Here is a 7,355-nt window from a genome sequence, read left to right as displayed (position 1 = left end):
GCGGCCGGGGGAGGGGGGGGGCGGGACCCTGCCGCTCTAACTCGGGCGGGGCTCGGACCTGCGCCCCGGGCCTTGGGCCTCCACAGGCTTCCAGCCGGTGGAGTTCAGGGCCGACGGCTACCATCCTTCCAGATCTTTCCGATGGCGGCCTCTTAGGCCCCCTCCCTCTCCAGCCTGCAGTTAAAAGTGCAGCGGCAGGAAGAAAGACGCAGTGTGTGTGTGTGTGTGTGTGTGTGTGTGCGCGCGGGGGGGGGCGGGGGGGGGCTCCGGCCCGGCTGAAGACCCAGAAAGCCACTGGGGCTAGGGTACGCTGCGGCGTTTCCTTCCTTTTCCCATGCAAATCCTTTAATTCTCTTTCTGGACTCCCTGGGGTGCGCTGGGTGCAGGCGCCCCAGGCTCCCGGGTAACCTTAGGTTAGTGTGAACTTTCCAACAACCCTTCTAACCTGGGAACTGAACTTTGCACCGACAGCCCTTCTCTGCGCTGGGAAGCAAAACGTACAGTCTCACAAGCCCTCCAACCAACTTAAATTTGGGGAGTGGTAAGTGGGAAGTTCTGCTCCCTGATGTTTGTCCGCCCTGTGGAGCGTCTGGGGTTTGGGGAGGGGGTTGGTTTAGTCTGGAGGTCAGGACGGGCAGAGAAGGGCGCCTGCCAAAGCCCAAGTCTCCCATCTTTCCTACTGCTCCAGCCTGGGCCGCCTTAGCGCAGGCAAAGCAGAGCGCACCGGCGCCTGCTCCTCCTGCGGACAGCTGCTTGGTCCTCGGCGGCGCCCCAGCCGCCCCCGGGTTACCATCGCCTGGTGACGGCGCCTCTCTCCGAATCGGAGCCGCTTGGTGGCTTTCTGCAGCCCTTGCTGGCTCGCCCCCAGTATGTGACGTGGGTGACAATGGCCCAGGTTGGAGCGAGCCCCACGTCGGCGCGTCCTGGGTGGTCGGACCCGGGCAAACACAAATACAAACCGATTGCTAAGCTGCGGACAATGAGCGAAATGTAGACAAATGTCCCGCTCCCGTTGGAAGCCTTTGTCCGGGCGCAGTTTTTGCATTTATTTCAGTGGTGAAATAATACATGATTGACGCTCTCTTTCAATGTGTCCTAACTGTTTGGAATAAATCTAAGGTTGTTCCTAGTTGTCATGGCATTCAACCCTTTTCAATGGACTATCTCTTCATTCATTTCTGAATCCGTCCACAATATTAAGGAAACCCCTTCATGTCGACATTCCCCATTCCTCTTTCTCCTCCTCCCTTTGCTTTTCTTTCTCCTTTTTCCCCTGCAAGAATTAGTATCTGGTTTGAACGACGCTCCTCAAAGCTATTACTTTCTGTGTCTTTTAATTTTCTTCTCTTTCCAGCTTTTTTCTCAGCCTCCTAGCCTGTTGCCTCACTCTCCCTTCTTTCACGTGGGAGTTCACTGCCCTGCATGGTGGGAGGAGGGAAGTCAGCTTTCCAGGAGCCTGGGACCAGCCCAGTTTGGATCCAGGGGCAGGGTGGGCTTGCCATACCATTGTTGCTCAGTGGTTAAATAAATACTGGGGATAAATAGTTTCTCAACTCAAGCATTGCAGAAAACTCCCTTTGTCTCTCTTACTCCTCTGTTTTAGAGGAAGGGACTTCCTTGGGGGCCACAAGAGCCTCCAAGGTGTGGGATCTGGGAGAATAGAGCCTGTTTGGGCTAGGCAATTCTTGGATTGAGTGGAAAAGGGATCATTTGGCAAGGCCCTTGTTGCCTATCCCTAGAGCCACCCTTGAGTCTTTGGTGGGGGTGTCCCAGGCCCGAGAGCCCTCTCCCTCAAGTCTTAGAACCACCAGGTTCTTTACAGTTCCCATCTCCCTCCTGCTTTCCACAAGGATAGTGGGCCTTTCTTCTTCAGAGCTAAACTAGGGCTGCTGACCACGCCCCCTCTTCTACCTGTGGGAGATTGCTGGTGCTCCTGAAAAAGGGCTGTTTTCCTAATCCTGGGAATTAATGGTGGAGAAGGAGTGCAGCTATGGGTGCCTTGAGACAGACCCCTAGACTAGTTCACAGAGACCTCCCAACTTCACAGAAGCCGTGGCTGTCGGCGCACCTGCTTTTGGACCTCAACCAGAGGGAACCCTTCCTCACCCAAGTTCACAGGTCCTTTTTCACCAACACCTGAAGACCCATCTTTCCCTTGTCAAGGCAGGCTGCCACTTGGCTCTTCCTCCCTTGCTCCACCCTCACCCAAGCTCTTGGACTGTTTTTCCCTTGCCTTGGCCTGGGAGCAAGTGGACAGTGAGATTTGGAGCTAGAGAGGGCTTCAGCTTCGATGCCCAATGCCCAGCGTAGATGGATGCCCTAAAGCTCAGTCTCTCCGAGACCTCGGGAGTGCATTCTCTTGTCTCCTCGTGGCCCCTGGGGTTTCTTCATCTGCTTCCAAACCGTTAACATTTGCAATTGAAAAGGCAAAGGAAGACCGCTGGGATGCTCTTAATTGAAGGGGAGAAACTGGGCTTGTTAGAGGAAGATCATAAAACGCTAGTCTCGGGAGAGCTAGCTGTGGACCCCGAGAGGCGTACACCAGCTCAGCTGGCGTCCCAGGATAAGTCTCCTCCTCACAGCAAACTCCAGGGTCTTCTCAGTTTTGCCGGTCAAGCGTGGGGTCGGAAGAGTGGATGGGTCAGAGGCAAACGCACTTCTGAGACCCAAACTAAACGCACTTCTTCGACCCAAACTAAACAGGGGCATTCTGAAGGGGTCTTGGCCCCTTGCCCTCTGAGGACTCCCCTAAAGGCCTCCCAGAGAGTTCCGCGGCCCAGCCTTTAGGATCTCCTTCCTGGCGAAATCCCACACACCTTGCAGGCTGAGAGGACTCAGTCTAGCGCCCCTTCCCCCCATCAATGTCCCCACCACCTTCACCCTGTCAGTTTAGAACATGTGAGCGCCTGCTTGCAGTTTTAGCACCAGTTTCAGTGCTACATGAACGCCGTGCCCAAGCAGAATTCTTTAGTTAACTCTTCCCAGGATCTCCTGATGCCAGGAGAGAACAACGTCTTGGGTCCCACCAAGTTTGGATTTGGACTCAGCTGCAGTTGTAAGGCAGCCCCGCAGTCTTTGTAATGGGCCTTCGGCGGGTGCAAACTTAAGGAAGAAGTTGAGGGTGGTCACTGGAAGTTCTGCACGGAGCAAACCCTGAGTTAGAGGGTAACTTGTTTGGCATCTCCTGGGTGGAACAGCGCACACACCTGCCAGGATCTTCGGAACAACCGGGGCTCTCCGCAAGCAGCCTCTGGTCTTTATCCTCGGGATTGGGGATCCACATTCTGTTCAAATTTCAGCTTTCATTCTTCTAACCCTTTGGAGAGGCCCGCGGTGAGCCACCGGAGGGCGGGGGAAGAAGGCCCCTTCTCCCTGGGGGCAGGAGGAGAGCCTACGTTTGGCAGCTTCTGGGGGGCCCTTGGCCCTCCTCTGTTGCTCTGAGTTCTGGAGCACACCGAAGCACAGGCTCAGGGAGATGGAGCGCGCAGCAGCCGGGCTGAACAATCGCCGGAGGCCCAGGAGGGGAGGTGAATGTACACAGGCTAAGTGGCCCCACTCCAGGACAAGTGGCCCTCTAAGTTGGCCCAGTGTTTACCTGTTTACTTTCCAGGTAACTCAAACACGAGTGCCTTTTCTACGCTCAGGAGCAAGGGGCTGCCCACCTCCGACCTGCTTTCTGGGTCCCCCTCATCCCTACACGGCGCTGTACGCCCCCTGTTGGGGAAGGGTCGTGTTCCAAACCCTTGCAAACAAGGCAAGGAAAAAATATAATTGAGGAAAGTTCACAAGGGGCCTTGCTTCGTGGATTCGACCCCTCGCCCCAAGTCCCTTTGGTTGAAGACCCATCTCAAGCGGTATCCTATCCTCCCGGTTTTAGTTCTGGGCTTTAAGGGCCTCTAGGGGCTCTGAGCTTCACATCTTCCTCTCTCAAGCTGGTGAAAGCTTGTTGGGTAGGTGCTTCCTCCAGGGGAAGTAAGGGCAGATAAGTCCTGGGGGGGGCAGGGAGGTGGTGGTCCTGGGCTCTGGATCCAAAGGGGGCAGGTGACCTTGAGGAGTCCAAAGCTTCGACAGCCCTAGGACAGACACCCTTTGCCCTCCGCATTCACAAAGCATGTCCAATCATTTAAAACAAAAATGCAAGGTCTTCCCTCTTTATTTGGAAACATTAATTTACTTGACTTCATTTCTTTTATTATTATCATTTTCTTCTTCTTCCCCCCCTTTTTTGGGGGGGATGAAAAGAAACTCCTAGGCTGGTAGAGTGTGTGGCTGTGCACTCAGGCCCTCAGCACATACCATCTCAGATAACAGCCTTCAAGTGGATTAGTTTATTGTCTCCTTAGTGCCTAGGTGCAAGTGTTTGTCTTCTTTCTCTCCCGAAACAAAGCCAGCCCACCTTCCGGCTCCAGCAAGGATTAAGAGCGCCCACACAAAGGTTTTGTCAGAGGAGAAAGGTTTATTTTATTTCAGGTTGGAGACTGCATCCAGCATGTCTCCAATTCTGGTCCCTAAGAGCAGTGATAAAGATCACCTTAAAAATTGCAATCTCAAAATAGGTCCATGCTGGTTTGGGGGAGCTAGGGCTGTAGAAGGCCCGGGGTGGGAGGGTGGGGGTGGGGGTGTCAGCTCTACCATCACACATGGTGATAAGTAGCAATGCTGCCCAGGATCACCATCCACCTCCTTTCCTAATCCAGAGTCAGGATTGTTGAAGGAAGGAGTCAGTGTCAGCTTCAACTGGCCTTCACTTTTGCCCGTAGGACATGGAAACTGATGAGGTCACTGGGAATGTGTATGGCCAGTGGGCCAGGGGAGTGCAGCAAAGCTGTGTGGGTTAGCCACCGTGTAGAGCTATATCTCTAATACGGGAGAGCCTCTCTATTAGTCATAGTGCAGATGAGCCAGAACAGGAAGTTTAGCTGAATGAAGAGAAAACAGTCTGCTTTAGGTTCAAGCTCAAGGAGAGCTTATTTCCCTTCTTTCTTTCTCTGGCACAACTCATGGATTTAACTCTTTAATAGCAGGGGAAGAAGGATGAATAGGTACCTCCCAGTTAGTTCTCTAAGTCACCCGAAGAAGGTGGGGTCAATAAGTTTTTCTAGGAACTGAGTTCCAATTTTGTTTCGGGAAATGCTGAGCCCACTCTGGGAATCCCAGAGTGGCAGACATCTGGTAAAAATGGAAAGAACTAATCAAGAGACCTAGAGCCTGGGGTTCCCCAGTAGGTAAGTGTGGGTGCAAGAGGAAGATATCTGAGAGGTGCCCCCTATTCTTTTAGAAGGCAAATATACAATACTATCCCAATTATCTGCCCCCCACCAAAAGGTGACTATCTCCGGAGGATGTAAATTGTAGTAGAAATTAGCATTTCTCTTTCTATTAATCAGGCTCATTGTGTGGGCAAGAGACCCTAAGGGTATATGTTAGGACTTTGATAAATGCACTTTAATGAGATCTTTGAAAATGCATCCAATAAAATAAGAGGCGAGAAAAGCCGTTCAACTTTCATGGATGTTAAATTGAACACGAAATATTGCTCCAGGCGGATTACAAAATGAAACGGGCCTCCCTCCAATATTTTCTTTTAAAACATAGCTTTAAGCCTCCCTCAGGCCAAAGGAACCTGTTCCAGCCAATCTATTATCAGCGCTCATTGGGAAACCAAACGCCACGTCCCCGCGGGCGAACCCTTTTGCTTTATTCGTTCGAACTGCTCTAATGATTAAATATGTTACAATGAGATTACGCGTCATCACTGTTGCCTCCAGGAACCTTCTTCCAGTCAAGCTCGACCTTCCCCTGATAAAGGCGATTCCAATGCGGGAGATTTGGTTTTCTCTGGGAAGCCAGACCCTGAAAGCAGTTTCTTATCTGAATTTACTTCTTAACACGTGACAGGATCATTACTACAAGACTTTGGGAAACCAGCGGCCTACCATAACGGGTTAGTATTCGACACTTTCAGCCAGTCCTGGCGGGCTGATGAGCACTTCAGTCATCAGTGTGAGGAAGCACCCTCTGGGTTGGAGCTAAGGGCTGGGAAAGACAGGACTCGCACACGCGAGGCCCTAGCCACAGCGCACAGAAGAGGGGGTGTTTGGGAATCTATCTTTTAGCCCCAATCTGTGCATGGTAGGTTTCTGAGGATGCAACGTCCCCTTTCCACCCCAAATGCCACCAATGCCGAGATGGCGCGAGAAGCATAAAACGGTCTCCCTGTGCGTGTGCGTACTGGAGAGGGGCTGGCAGGAGTGAGGAAGTCTCCCCTCCAAGACCCTGACTTCTACAGGCCCCATCAAGGTTCATTTCTGATCCTCTGGCGATCTCTACTGTCGCAAACGAGAACTGTCCTGCGCCGGGCGCGGCCCAGACAACATTAATGTCCCAAACTCCAGGTTCAGGTCGCCTCCCCTGCGACCACGGTCTGCTGCTCCGGCCCCCATCCCGGTTGGCTCTAGGCTTGGATGCCAGCTTCTCATCCTCCCGCTCCTCACCGCTCCCTGCCCCACCCGTGCATCAGTTCCGCGCGAGAAGAACCCTCCTTTCTCACTCAGCTCCATCTCCAAATTCCTTGCGACCGGAGCCTCTACTCCCATCCCCAAAGGCGAGACCCCAACAGCGCACCGGGAGAGACTTACCCGGCAGAGGTTGGGGCAGCCCCGCGCCCTTCCTCCCAGCAGCCGTGGAAGCCGCGCAGCATCCGGACCCGCCGGTAGGAAGAAGGACGGCGAGACGCAGGGCGCCTCCGCTCCGCCTCCCGCTCTCCGCGCTGCGGCTGCAGCCCAGCGTTTCAAGGCTTGTCTTTATCTGGTCCTCCCCCTACCCGGACGCCCCCTCCCGCTGCGCCCTTCCCCCACCGCAGGCCTCCCGGGCGGGGCGCAGGGCCCGCAGGGCGGGGGTGGCCACGCGCGTCGCGCCGCTGGTGCCCGCGCCGACTGGGGTCCTCAGCAACCTCCCCCAGCCCCATCCCACCCCACCCGCAGTCCCGCTTTCCCCTGTGTGCGGCCGCGGGAACACCTGGGTCTGGTGGCAGGTACAACTTTTCCAGACCGCACTTGCGACGGGAATGGAGGGGAGGAGGCTTTCCCTTCCGCAGAGCCTCCTCCCGGGGTGACCAGCCAAATCCCGGGAACACTTCAGACGCCAGATCTGCCCACCTGCTGCTTCCCGACTCGGTGACTCTGGGATGGATGGAGCGGCGTCCGGAGTCCAGAGAGGGAGGGGTAGGCGGGCGGGCTGCGTAGGAAACCCCCAACCGGGACTCAACTCGGCGGGGACCCCGCTGGCCTAGGGGACCATGCCCGGGCTGTGGTCGAGTCGCCGGCTGGGGCAGAAGGAACAGTCGGTGGCCGGCA

General features: G+C 54.8%; 1 protein-coding gene across 1 annotated transcript in view; it reads right to left on the bottom strand.

The window, feature by feature from the left end:
- The window catches only part of Nkx2-2 (NK2 homeobox 2), an 11,144-nt gene extending 3,962 nt beyond the window's left edge, over window positions 1-7,182 (bottom strand). The window contains exon 1 of the mRNA XM_008841249.2: window positions 7,158-7,182. The gene's annotated coding sequence lies outside the window, so the exon portion shown is untranslated. The remainder of the gene's footprint in view (window positions 1-7,157) is intronic.
- Window positions 7,183-7,355: the final 173 nt, after the last annotated feature.

The sequence above is a fragment of the Nannospalax galili genome, unplaced genomic scaffold, assembly GCF_000622305.1.
Source record: "Nannospalax galili isolate Female #2095 unplaced genomic scaffold, S.galili_v1.0 scaffold510, whole genome shotgun sequence".
Classification (NCBI taxonomy): Eukaryota; Metazoa; Chordata; class Mammalia; order Rodentia; family Spalacidae; genus Nannospalax; species Nannospalax galili.
This window is presented reverse-complemented; position numbering and strand designations above follow the sequence as displayed.